General features: G+C 39.9%; 1 protein-coding gene and 1 long non-coding RNA gene across 2 annotated transcripts in view; both read left to right on the top strand.

Moving 5' to 3' along the window:
- Positions 1-12342, top strand: part of LOC140351666 (uncharacterized) — a 344644-nt gene that overhangs the window by 284106 nt on the left and 48196 nt on the right. The window lies entirely within an intron of this gene.
- Positions 1-12342, top strand: part of thada (THADA armadillo repeat containing) — a 165224-nt gene that overhangs the window by 150647 nt on the left and 2235 nt on the right. The gene's annotated exons all lie outside the window — the stretch shown is intronic.

Here is a 12342-nt window from a genome sequence, read left to right as displayed (position 1 = left end):
TGGGTTTAAGTTCCGGGGTTGCCCAATTTTGACCTGGTGTTTGTGCAAGTAAGAATTGACTGAAAACATAGTATTTAAAAAATGAGAATTGATTTATTATAATCAGGATGCACATTGTGTTGTTGCCCAAAGAATGAATAGATAAGTATTGCCTCTGCAGCCACAGTATCAATATAAATCTATGGGAAACACTCAAAATACATTAAACCTTGGGGATTCTGTTGACTTATTCCTTTAAGAATGTTGGTATTAAATAATTACGTTGAATATAGGACTTGTTGAATTTGAGGATTTACTAAAATACTTGTAGTTCTAGTTTTAAATATTGTTGACTATATAAAACGTTGCCAGCCTCTTCTGTCGGCCTCTAAGCCTCTCTACATCCACTTTTAGCCTCCAGACTCTTAAAAAGCTAAACTTGGATTTATAGATGCGCACTACAGTATACAGAGTTTAACTGGCTTCTGAAAGTCAGTTTCATTTTCACTTTATTGTCCTCGGCTCAAGTGCAACAATGTCCCGTGAAACAGCCCAACGAGTCTGGAGCATTACATGAGTCTTTCGGCTGCTTTAGACCTGCTTAATGGAGCTGAACAACGTGGAACTAGATCCAAGTGGGATTGCGATCAGACCTGCTATTTGTGTTTTTGAAAATATTATTCTGTTCAAGGTTCAAATTTCAAAAACCTGAACATGGCTTATTAACTATATACACTCAGACAAAAGTCACTACTTGGATTTAACTCGGCAAATGCAGTAGGTAAGAGCCTCCTGCTGGAGAACTTCTGCTGCGACACGGTATTTAAACCCAACCGATGCAGCGAGGGGCGTCTCATTTCTGAAATAACCATGTGGAAAGACGAATCCCGTGGTCATGTGTGTTTGAGAAGGGTCAAATCACTTGCATCAAACAGAGAAAACATCTAAGGAGAAACAGAGACTAACCCATCAGATGTTAAGTTTCCAAACTAAAAGGTGTGCTGTTTTTATGTAGAATAACAGGATATTTTGTGGAGGAAATTATGGTACTTGAAAAACAGCATGCTAATTAAGGCAAGTCCTGTTTGAGTCTTAATTTAGTCATTATGCTGAACTTTAGCCTTATTTTAAACCTTCTTGTGAACTTCTTATATGTCAAGTTTAGTCCTAGAAAGTCTGGTTTTAGTCCTGGTTCAGATCTGTCTTGGTTCCATTCTGGTTCTGTCCCTTATCTTAGTCTTGGTTTATTATTTAAAATGCTACCCAAAAAGCCGTGTATTTACTGAGGTGTGTTATAAGAAGAATCACTGATCTTAAACCTGGTTCGCCACTGTCAGGAAATACATTTTGCAGTACTTTCAATAGACTGACACCCTGATATATCTAATTATACACAACTTAAATACTTGTTTGGGTGTCTGAGATAGCAAGTTTCAACACCTTTCCATCCGAAATTAGCCCGCAAGTAGCTTACTATAGCTACGTATATATTAGCTGCTTCTATTCCAAGTCTCCCCGTAAACACACAGTTGGATTAAGTCTTAGTACAACCTGTAAAACCGATGTGGGTGTACAGGAAATGGCCCGTGTTCTCACCGTGTTTAGTCAGGGCGCTTCTTCCCGGAGCGGCGGGCCACAGAGGAGCCATTGTCCCGCACAGGAAGAGCAAATCTAATTTAACTTGTCCCCTCCTCGAAACCAACAAGGAGCATCCCGGCGTCACCCAAATACCAGCGCACTAATTGTGTCTGAAATCAAACTCCGCTCACCCACGCTGCACCCTCCTTCGGAGGATCGCCACGAAGACGAGTCTGTGGGGAACCGCGTGGACATTACATCCACTGTCATCGAGACTTTTAATTGGCAGTGCAAAATACCAGAGACGGGAATCCACTTTTGCACCAATATCTGTCACGCTTGAGAATATATCTAGTGCTGCAACAATTATTTTCAGTAAAACGACTATTTCCATTCTATTATCAACCAAATAAAGGTTAAAATATGCTGAATGAAGTCTTCCAGATAGAGAATATTTAAGAATAAAGTGTATCATTCATGAAAAACAGAAATAGCTTATTCTTTTTTGACATTTTGATTCCATAATGCCACTAGAAATATAAGATAACACTGATATAGTCCCAACAACTCAATAATGAATTATTTCCTTATTCTTTGCACTCCAAAACATGTTTCCTCTATATCAGAACATAATATTCAAACTTTTACCCAGTGACCTCCAAGTTTACTGTATATTTCTGTTATTTATTCAATATTTGTAGAGCACAGTTCATGCAATATTAACTCAATAAATCACAATATAATAAAGATCATAAATAATCACATAAATAATGACGTTTAAGATGTGTTTGAAACTGTTAAATTGCAGATAAAATTCCTTCAATCAAAAGTCACAGCTTTGCCTGTTTAAGTTCCTGTGGCTTAGTTTAAGGCCTAAATAAACTGGAAATTTAGTTAGCACATTTCACAAAATCGTCATACAGAAAATCCACTCTGGCTTTAAATGCGTGTTAAACAAACGCGCGCACTGATCCAGCCCGTTCTCCCGCTCATGTGCTGTTACGAGCCGTGGATTAGGCCAAGACCTTGAGCCATGCGTTGACCGTTGCTCGTCCGGTGCAGCTGGGGGGTGTCAGGTGTCCCCCTGAACAGAAGAAGGGTGTGCGGGGTGGACGTTTTGGCGGGATGTCCCATAGTGAAATAAGAGAAATCCTAAACACCGCTTCCCACCGTGTACACAACTGTACTGCTGCTGCTGCTGCGGCGGCCAGAGGGGCCCCATTCTTCTGGTCAGACCCCACAACATTCAAAGGGGGGGGGGGGGGGGGGGGCAGACAGAAGCACAGATGTTTTAACTGGACTGGGACAACCTGTCGTAAGGAGTTTTAGGTAAAACTGAATATCGTTTACACATTCAAATTGCAGACTTTGTTACATTTCAACATAGACAAATGCAGTAAAGACAAGTTTAATTTATTCTATTTATTTTTGTTATTATTATTATATTTTACTACAACCTTCATGCGACTATAGCTTTTGTTGATGACTCTTTGGGAAACCGCCCTAATGACTTGGAGGACTTATGACTAATTTAATAAATGTTTAATCGTGTTATAACGTTCCTTCATTTAAAAAAACAAACAAACATACTTCTGAGTTGTGTTTCGCTTCATTCACAATTGTTTCATTAACTGTTAACGAGCCCGTCTTCTCTGAGCACTCAGAAATCGCAGTTCGACGCGTCACACATCGGAAACCTCCAAAGTCTGCGCCATTTTAAAGTCTACGAAGCGTTGCTCGAGTCGTCGCAGCAGAGGGCGCTCCAACACCTAAATGCCTTGGGTTTTTTGGACGTTTAAATTAGAAAACATGAAATACTATTGCCAGAGTGACCAAAAGCATGTTTAAAAAGGAATTTATTACATTCCGTATTTTCCGGTCGCATTTGAGTATAAGTCACCAGCCAAAAAATGCATAGTAGAGAAGAAAAAAACATACATAAGTCGCACTGGAGTATGAAATGCGGTTGCAAGTGTGAAAATAACAAATATCACATATAAGTCGCTCCGGAGTATAAGTATAAGTCGCACCCCGGCCAAAACTATGAAAAAAGGTGCGACTTATAGTCCGGAAAATACGGTAAATCCTCAAAACTGCATAATATGTTCAGTTTAACAACCATTTCCACCTGCGTTTGAATCAGAAAAATACGAAAATATCTTTACACTTAATTTGTCTTTTTATTTTTTTCTTCTTTTTTTCTTTTTTTCTGTCATACTTACCAACAAAAGGACTAAAACCCGAGTGTGAACTGCAACTAAAAAGCAACTCCGAGACCGTCCGAAGCCTTTTACCCATCGTCCACTCGGCTCACTTCTGTTTACAGTAAATAAAAGAGGAAACAATAAAACGCGTGGCTTCGTCCCCTTCCGACTGAAACGACTCTTTGATTCTCGGTGACGACGGCGGGTTCCCCACCGCCCCAGAGACGAGCTGCTGCTGTGGTCCAGACTTCAGGAAGAGTCTGGAAGGTGCGAGATGAAGAGGCGCTAAACAACAACATCGTTTACAACCTTCACTTCCTCCGATGCGTGACGAGAACCAAAGGAGCGAGACCGAAAAACAAACAACAACAGGAAGCGGCCGAGCAGTTCAACTTGCCTTTCCATTTAACCTCCACGCGGCTCCGACAATGCCGAGAGCGGCTATTGATTTTCTGTTAGGAAGTCAATCTTTTCACCGCGCTTTTACTCGAGGAAATGATTTAATTGCCGGCGTCCCCGCTTTACTGCTAGCATTAGCATCGGAATAATGGCACAAAATGTCAGGGAACTCGATACATTTGCATGAAAAGAATAGCTTGAGATGACGGTGGAAGTCTGAGCTGGGCCTATAAAGGGTTTCAGTGGATCAAATGCAAACGGCTCGCTCCGCAGGAGCCCGACGCAGGGGCCTTTGATCAGAAACCATTACGTTTTTACTGCAAGCTTCAGCTGTCAACGTTTCACACACAAAACATGACTATTGAAGGTTATTTTGCAACGTTTGTACATGTATGTGAAGGAAAATGCAAGAAGATTATGAATGGAAAAGTGTTAAAATACATGCTGTATCAGGTGATTTGTGCTTATAATACAAAGAAAATGTAAGATTATTCTGTTAATCGGAAGAACTAAAAACATTACATTTGTGACCAATTTTGAAGCAGAATTAAGTAGTTTTGATTTAGTTTGTACCCCCAAAACATTACCTAAATGTAAAGTGCGTATTTTTTTTCAGTTTTTTTGTTCTTTGATGCATTTTTACCCCGACATTGAACATATTTTAAATCCCCGTCTGTCATTTAGAGCAGTAATTAAACAGCAAGCAGCTATTTCAGATGCAAATATGCAACTAAATGTTGATAAAACTGACAAAACGTACATTACAGTTTATTTGTATCAAGTATGTTTAGTATGTGTCGTTATTATATGTTAGAAAATGGTCCAAAATCCAACATCGGGACTCAAAACACAGAAAGGTGAAAGCGAAGCGTTGTGTAAAGGTAAAACTGTTCCTTCTTGTGGATTCTCTCTATGCAAACGACTTCTCTTTCGTGTGCGGCGTTTGCTCTTCGGAAGCGGGCGACCAGCGAATGTTCTCTGGCTCCAAACGAGAAGGAAAATAGTTCTAAATGTCACGCCGCAAACTGCTCGATGTTTTTAAAAAAGGAAAAAAACGTCAAAACCGTGTCGATTTTTCCCTCAAAAGCAGAAAGGGCGTGGCCTCGGTTGATGCGCCCATGTTTTCCAGGCCGTTCTGAGTGAGGCATTATCGCTTGCAAACAGAAAACAACATGTCAGTCGTGCGGCGTCATTCATGCGGTGATGGAGAAAGAGAGGCCGGTCATCCGTGTTCCTTATTTTAGAATTTTTGCATATCGCCACGACACTTTCAACACCACAAACATAATAAGAGCGGCTAAACTGATGTCATTTTAACAGAACATAATAGTAGCAGCTGTAATATTTCCACGCAGTCTTATAAAACTATTCAGGAAAGGTCCAGTGTTGCTGGAGTAGACCGTTTTTTCTTCTCTGGTGCTAGCTTTTGTAGCAATTAGCTACTACGGTGGCACAGGAAATCCTCACTGAATGCAACTGTTGGTGTAAATGTGTCACGTTTTGCCTCCACTAATCAAAAAAGGACTGATTAAAGATTAAATTAAGGCGCTTCTATACTTCACAGGTTTCATATTTATACATTGGGGCGCATTATAGTCGTCTCTATTAATGGAGAACACCAATTATTATTAGCTTTTTTACTATACAACCCTACGCACTACTGTAGTCTCTTAACTCAAATCACAAAAAGTCACGGTATAGTTTCATAATCCCAGTAATTTTACATCAACGTGTTTGGGTTTAGATGATAGGCCGGGACGTGGTGAGGTCCTCATTTGTCCTGGTTAATCTGAGTCTAGTTAGTTCAGTAAAGGAACTGCGTTTAGACGACAGGCCAGGATGTGGTGCGGTCCTGATTTGTCCTGGTTAATCTGAGGCTAGTTAATTCAGTAAAGGAACCGTGTTTAGATGATAGGCCGGGACGTGGTGCGATCCTCATTTGTCCTGGTTAATCTGCGTCTAGTTAGTTCAGTAAAGGAACCGGGTTTAGACGATAGGCCGGGACGTGGTGCGATCCTCATTTGTCCCAGTTAAACGGCGTAAATATGCTCTCTGCACGATGTCGTATTTAAGATAAGATAAGATATTCCTTTATTGTCCCACATGGGGAAATTTCATTGGTGCAACGCAGGTAGATACAGAGGTAGATACAGAAGAACAGATCACTTATAGGAAGTCTGAAAAACACTTTCAGTAGAAGATCTCCTATAAATAAATAAAAACTCCCATAGACAAATAAATAAATAAATAAATACCATTTATTTATGGATATGATAGTTGCCGTTGGCGTTCTCCCTCCAACGTCTCGCCCGCTGCATTCCACGACGCTGCAGCAGATGGCCTCAGGTGCGGGGAAATAGCCCGTCCGTTACAAACGACCGTCCCACCGCACAAAGACATGCCAGCGCACACTCTTTAATAATCCGAGTGCCTCTGGTCCGCGCACATGCCGGCGAGCGCGTGAAAGACTATCCCCTTGAGAAACGGCAGAATCGTGTTTAGCGACGTGTGAAGTGTTTTGCGAAGAAGCAGATAAATTGAGCGCGGCTAGAGTTTCCTATTATGTGGCCTAATGTCGGGTTTACAGGAGGAGGACTGTAAAAAGGGCCGGACATCAAGGGAGAGCTGGTTCTTGAGAAAAGAATTTGTCACTCAAGCTCCTAAAGTCTTAAATCTCCTGTAATACGGGACAATCAGCGCGCGGTTATGTTCCCCTCCACCGATTTCACGCCTCCCTCTGAAGAGTAAAACAATCTGGCTTCTAACATGGTGGTGTAGGGGTCTCGAGTGGGCCGTGCACTCTGTCTGTGTGAAGGAGGCTTGTGCAGTTACACTGCGTTTACTTCAGCTTTTGTTTAGGCCTGGTTTAAACTGGGTTCAGTCACATCTTACGCTTTAGTCTTTATTAGTCCTGCTTTTGTGTCCTAGTCTTGGTTTGGAAATGGTTTAAGGCTTGTTGGTTCTGGCTTTGTTTTCGTTTGTTTTAGATTGTTTTAGACCTGGTTTATGATTGTTTTAGTCCTGTTTTAAGATTGTTTTAGACCTGGTTTAATCCTGGTTTAAGATTGTTTTAGACCTGGTTTAGTCCAGGTTTAAGATTGTTTTAGACCTGGTTTAGTCCAGGTTTAAGATTGTTTTAGACCTGGTTTATGATTGTTTTAGTCCTGTTTTAGATTGTTTTATACCTGGTTTAGGCCCGATTCAAGATTGTGTTAGACCTGGTTTAGTCCTGGTTTAAGATTGTTTTAGACCTGGTTTAGTCCAGGTTTAAGATTGTTTTAGACCTGGTTTAGTCCAGGTTTAAGATTGTTTTAGACCTGGTTTAGTCCAGGTTTAAGATTGTTTTAGATCTGGTTTAGTCCAGGTTTAAGATTGTTTTAGACCTGGTTTAGTCCAGGTTTAAGATTGTTTTAGATCTGGTTTAGTCCAGGTTTAAGATTGTTTTAGACCTGGTTCATGATTGTTTTAGTCCTGTTTTAAGATTGTTTTAGCCCTGTTTAGCCCTGGTTTAAGATTGTTTTAGACCTGGTTTAAGATGGTTTTAGACCTGGTTTAGGCCCGATTCAAGATCGTGTTAGACCTGGTTTAAGATTGTTTTAGACCTGGTTTAGGCCAGGTTTAAGATTGTTTTAGACCTGGTTTAGTCCAGGTTTAAGATTGTTTTAGACCTGTTTTAGACCAGTTTAGACCTGGTTTAAGTCTATTTTGTGTCGTTTAGTTTATAATGTAGATAAGTTTATACCCGCGGTAACCTCTGTAGCCTTTAACCTGTTGCAGTGGTGGCGGGTCGCTGGTCTCGACCCTGCGCCCGCTCGTCCCGCAGCCACGTGTGTTTAGTGCTGTTTTAGTCGTTGACTCTCAGGCTTTTTGAAGTGCGAGCTGCTGAAATCATTTCAAAATAAAGTTTTCTCCGAGCACGGTGTCAGTTGTTCCGTATCGTTCTGATTGCTAGATCCAAATACCGCACGAAAAGGTTAATACATCGATTCATAAGTATCTAATCACGTCTTCTTTAAAACGATATGTGGTTATAAATGTTAGATATTGTAGTCTTTTCTCTGGTTTGTTCTGTCACTTATGGTTTCTCAGTTTATTTACAGTTACTGTCACACTGAATATATATAATACCATATGTAGCAATGTTCCAATTTAGGATTTAACTGCTTTATCACCTATTTATTTCAACTTGGGAGGGGCTTTTCCAGTTTGGGGGAGGGGCTCTGCTTCTAACAGTTCCCTCTCAAACAGATGGTAACAGACGTGTGACAGTAGCTCAGTGAAGAGCTCAATGGAAGCTCACCGTTGAGTTTGAGCTCATATAATGTAGTTTCCATGTTGTAATATGTCGTACCGTCCAAGTTTTGTCAAATTTAAACCAACGCTAAATGGTCACGTGTCAGTTTTCCAAGGACGCAGTACCGGTCTTCACCTGAGGGAGCAGCAGTGTGAAAATGAATACGTAAAATCATGACTCAGATCTGACAGTTGCATATTTTAAGTGAGTTTCAAAATAAAAAACTGCAAATGTCGGATGCACTTACTGTTTTGTGATGTAGATATTGTGTTGTGTTTTGTGCCGGCTGTATAAATGCTACAGTAAATGAATACATTGAATTGCTCTGTAAATTAGATTAGATTAGATTTGAATGTGTTTCCATGCCCCCGGCTCGCCCCGCCCGGATCGCTGGGGTCTTCTCGTGCCCCTCGCAGTCCAAACACACCGTATTTATTCTAGTGTCGCGTCTCATCGCTGCGTTTAGCTACAAAGCCAGACACGAGCATGATATGTTGAAGATAAGTTTCATGTGGATGTGCAAAGGGCCGAGACGACACTCCGGCGACGCGGGACCCTCGGGGAGAGTCTCGGTGAGAGTCTCGGGGATAGTCTCGGGGGTCTTGAGCCTCGGCGGATCTCGGTGTTTTCAAAGCCCAGTCACAACCGTCTCTAAGGAAATCGTGAACTGGACACATGTCAAGATATCGAACGATTGTGTTACGATTATTGTGAGAAAAAACACATCACGATTTAACGATTATTCACGATTATTGAGGCCAAACAACCGAGAAATCTTTAATTTTCTTTAATTCCTGTGGTTTTATGTCGCTATTCCTCAAGTTTGTGACCAACTTTACACAAATTAACTCGCTGAAAGACAAAATAATGTTACATTTGACCAAAACAGACGGATAAAATGAAGTTATTTACATTTAGGTCTATTTATTGGGCTGTATATTGAACAAATATACTTAATTTTGCTTCTAAAATTGTCACGGTTATTATTTTTTGGTTCTTTATGATTATATTGTGACCTGAATAATTTCTTTCCTTTTTTTTTCTCTGTTCATCTTTCTTCAAGTTGTCTAGTTTTAGTTCATTTTACGTTCATTGTTTTCGCATCGACTCTTGATTGTGACGCAGTACTTGTCGCACACAGGTTTAAGTCAGTTCTCAACAAGCTGAGGTTTTCATGGAGGAGCCTTTAACCTTTGAACTAAGAAAGTAAAAGAGCCAAAACAGATCCATAAAGCATCCGGATGTCAAACTTTGAGACTTTACAGACGTGTAGTTCTGGTTTAAATCCTTTCATTTGTCATTTTATGTTATGTTGTGTGTCATTTTTCATTCCTGAATTAATTTCTTCTTGAATTATATCGATATTAATTCTCATTTGATCTAGAAGTTAATAGTATGATCAGTATCCAGTATTTAATTAAAAGTTTTTTGTTTGTTTTTTATAATTCAATTTTTTTTTAACTCAATTTATAACAAAGTGGTAACGTAACAGACATATTTTAACATTTAAATGACATATTTTATCATCTGGACTGTTCCGAATTTGATTTTAATCGCGTCTCTTTCCACGTCGGTTACAACAGAGTAATATATTTCATTAATTTATTTGGTTTATTCGTAAGTCCAGACAGAAAACGTCTCTGAATGATTTGGCCGTGTGAGTCACAGCTCTGTTTCCGAGCGCTCTTTAATCAAACATTGAATTAAATGACTTTCTTGCAGGTGGTCAGGAATCCCTCCACATAGTTCCTGACCGCGCCCGTTTCATAATTTCGTTTTTCAGTCGACTAAGTGGATTTTTTAAACCATATTTGAAGTGGGAGACATTTTTTTCCCCCCTAGAATGTTTTTTTACAAATCCTCTTCTGTTCAGCTGTGGAAAGTGGCTTATTTATAATTTCATCTTTTCACTTGTAGCTGCAGACTTGAGTTCATTATTTTGGATTCATGGCAAACCACGACTTACGGTAATTTGTTGTTTTCTTTTTCCCTTTAGACCACTGTACTTTGAAGCAGCGAGGTCATATTAGGTGTAACGGTTTAGTTTCTTTCCGTGGACTTTGAGAAAGCATAAAAACACCCACAATTGAATAAATGCTTAAGGGTTTAATGCCATACTGGAACATTCAAGGAGGCGAACCTGTTTAAATGAGCATGTTGCACCTTTAAACATTTTGATTTATGAGGTTTGAGCCCAGTTTAGTCCTGATGTAGACCTGGTTTGAGCCCAGTTTAGTCCTGTTTCTAGACTTGGTTTGAGCCCAGTTTAGTCCTGATGTAGACCTGGTTTGAACCCAGTTTAGTCCTGATGTAGACCTGGTTTGAGCCCAGTTTAGTCCTGATGTAGACCTGGTTTGAACCCAGTTTAGTCCTGATGTAGACCTGGTTTGAGCCCAGTTTAGTCCTGATGTAGACCTGGTTTGAGCCCAGTTTAGTCCTGATGTAGACCTGGTTTGAACCCAGTTTAGTCCTGATGTAGACCTGGTTTGAGCCCAGTTTAGTCCTGATGTAGACCTGGTTTGAGCCCAGTTTAGTCCTGATGTAGACCTGGTTTGAGCCCAGTTTAGTCCTGTTTCTAGACTTGGTTTGAGCCCAGTTTAGTCCTGATGTAGACCTGGTTTGAGCCCAGTTTAGTCCTGTTTCTAGACTTGGTTTGAGCCCAGTTTAGTCCTGTTTCTAGACTTGGTTTGAGCCCAGTTTAGTCCTGTTTCTAGACTTGGTTTGAGCCCAGTTTAGTCCTGATGTAGACCTGGTTTGGTCCTGGTTTGAGCCCAGTTTATTCCTGATGTAGACCTGGTTTGGTCCAAGTTTGAGGAAAGTGTTTGTTTTGGTACGTAAACAGGAACTGGAGGAAGAATTGAAGCCCGTGATTGGCTAACAAAAAGACTGATCGTGGAGCTGACCAATCAGAAGCGGTGTAAAGACTTCCCTGACATTTTGTGGTTACGTTACATTCTCTTTTTTTAAACTCCTGAGGAAATAGGCAGTGGCTTTAACGTATTATGTCATTATGTTTGGTCGGAGACTCGTGACTTCATTGATCGGAGATGTGTTTGTAATTTAATTCTTACTTTATCTGGTATTAGTTGCTTTCATCGCACACAAACTTAATTACTTTTGGAAGTCGTCACGGGTAACGAGGCCTTGGCGATAAACCCGATTTTAAACCGATATTGAGATTCTGTCGGCGTCTAATTGCCAAAGTTGATTACGTCTTTTTAACTGAAGTCTGGAGTTTTATACTTTTGGAGGAAGAAATGTGACTTTTTGTGTTCAATGGTTTAAAGTGACGTATGACAGGTTTTTACCATCTTCTAGTTTTGACTTTATATGGTGTATTTGTACGTGTTATAAATATAGATTATATTATTTACATATTTTACATAAATTGAGCAGGTATTTGTGGAGAAAACGTTGAGAAATCTGTAGAAAATGACAGGAAGTGACATCACACTAGGGATTCCAGACAAAATGTACGTATAATTTACACCAAAAAACTACTTTTCTGACTCTCTAAACAATAATTCAACAATTGTGACGTTAGAAAAGTTTTTTTCTCAGTGTTTGCTGGGTAATTTCCTACTGTGATGTCATCAATTACAAACAGGAAGTGAAATTATAAACCTAGAAAATGAGCTATTCTGGGAAATAGCTCATTAAAAACATATTTATCTTACCTGCATTTTACTTCAATGAGTTGTCCAACCTGTCAGAGGCACTTTAAAGTCTTTGTTGTTCATGAAATCAACATTGAAAGCTGTTTTTATGTTGTTTTTAAAAAGAGAACAATAAATCAAACAGAAATCATACCGTATTTTCCGGACTATAAGTCGCACCTGCCAAAAAATGCATAATAGAGAAGAAGAAAGCACATATAAGTTCCACTGG

Source organism: Eucyclogobius newberryi, unplaced genomic scaffold (assembly GCF_026437365.1).
Source record: "Eucyclogobius newberryi isolate DKJ021-1_F unplaced genomic scaffold, fEucNew1.0.hap1 SCAF_8, whole genome shotgun sequence".
Lineage (NCBI taxonomy): Eukaryota > Metazoa > Chordata > Actinopteri > Gobiiformes > Gobiidae > Eucyclogobius > Eucyclogobius newberryi.
This window is presented reverse-complemented; position numbering and strand designations above follow the sequence as displayed.